General features: G+C 41.9%; 1 non-coding gene across 1 annotated transcript; it reads left to right on the top strand.

Annotated features, from left to right (window-relative positions):
* The first annotated feature begins 800 nt into the window (after positions 1-800).
* Positions 801-873, top strand: TRNAK-UUU (transfer RNA lysine (anticodon UUU)). The gene has a single exon. It is a non-coding gene; the product is annotated as a tRNA-Lys (tRNA).
* Positions 874-1,351: the final 478 nt, after the last annotated feature.

Here is a 1,351-nt window from a genome sequence, read left to right as displayed (position 1 = left end):
TTCTCACCTCCCAGTCTCTACTTGGCCCCTGCAATCTGGTTTCTGCCCTTACCATATAAACAGTACTCAAGGAAGGTGACAAATAACACCCTAATTGCCAAATTGAATGGGTACTTTTCAGTCCTAACTTCACAGGATCTCCCTGCGGCCTTTGATCCCAGGGTTCCCATCCTCCTCTTTGAAAAATCTCTCCTCCCTTGGCCTCCCGGGGCTTCAGACATCTCTCTCTGCTGTTTCTCTTCCTCTGTGACTTTTACTTGTCACATTCTTTCTGACTCCTCTTCTGTCTGCTGCTCCAATGTTGGATTTGCAGAGATTCTATTCAGCTCTTTTCTCCCCTGACACTGTTTCCAGGGATGATCATACATTTACATCCCATTTAGATGATTTTGGCTATCACCTGTGAACTGTGGACTGCCCATTTGCTAACTCCCTACTCCAATCCTCTGTGGAAAAACAGACTCGGAGATGCCTACTAGATAGGTCATCTAGATGCTCCTAGATATTACAAACTCAACATATTCATAATTTGGTTCCAAACAGGGCAATTTACAGAAGAAATTCAGATTGCCCAAAACATGAAAAGATGCCCAATCTTACCTAGTAAACAGGAAATGCAAATTGGAGCAATAAATGCAATATTTCTCAGAAAGACAGGCACACATTAATGAGAATGATAACATTCAGTGTAGGTGAAGATTAAGGCAAACAGGCACACAACTGGTACAAGTATGACTTGCTATACAACCTTTTAGGAAAGTAATCTGGTGTTAACTATTAAAAAAATAAGATACAGGGGTGCCTGGCTGGCTCAGCTGGTAGAGCATGAGACTTTTGATCTCAGGGTCATGAGTTCAAGACCCACACTGGGCATAAATAGAGCTTACTTACAAAATCAAATCAATGGGGTGCCTGGGCAAAGATGCCTTTGCCTCAGGTCAGGATCTCAGCGTCCTGGGATCGAGCCCGCGTATTGGGCTCCCTGCTCTGCAGGAAGCCTGCTTCTCCCTCTCCCACTCCCCCTGCTGTGTTCCCTCTCGGTGCCAAATAAATAAATAAAACCTTTTAAAAAATCAAATCAAATAGAAAATAAATAATAAAAATTTTAAAATACAAAGTATGTATTTTATATTTATATATTTTATATTATATGTCAAAGAAATTGCCACACAGGTCTGTAGAGCACACATGCAAGGATGCTCATCACATTGTTGTTTGTGTTAATGGGAAGTTGGTGCTAGTCTGCTTGCCCGTCACTGGAGAAGTGGATAGGGGAAATGCGGTAGTTAGATACCTTGGAGTACTATGCAGTGGTTAGAAGTAATGCCTTAGATGTATACATATGGCAACA

The sequence above is a fragment of the Mustela nigripes genome, chromosome X (genome assembly GCF_022355385.1).
Source record: "Mustela nigripes isolate SB6536 chromosome X, MUSNIG.SB6536, whole genome shotgun sequence".
Classification (NCBI taxonomy): domain Eukaryota; kingdom Metazoa; phylum Chordata; class Mammalia; order Carnivora; family Mustelidae; genus Mustela; species Mustela nigripes.
This window is presented reverse-complemented; position numbering and strand designations above follow the sequence as displayed.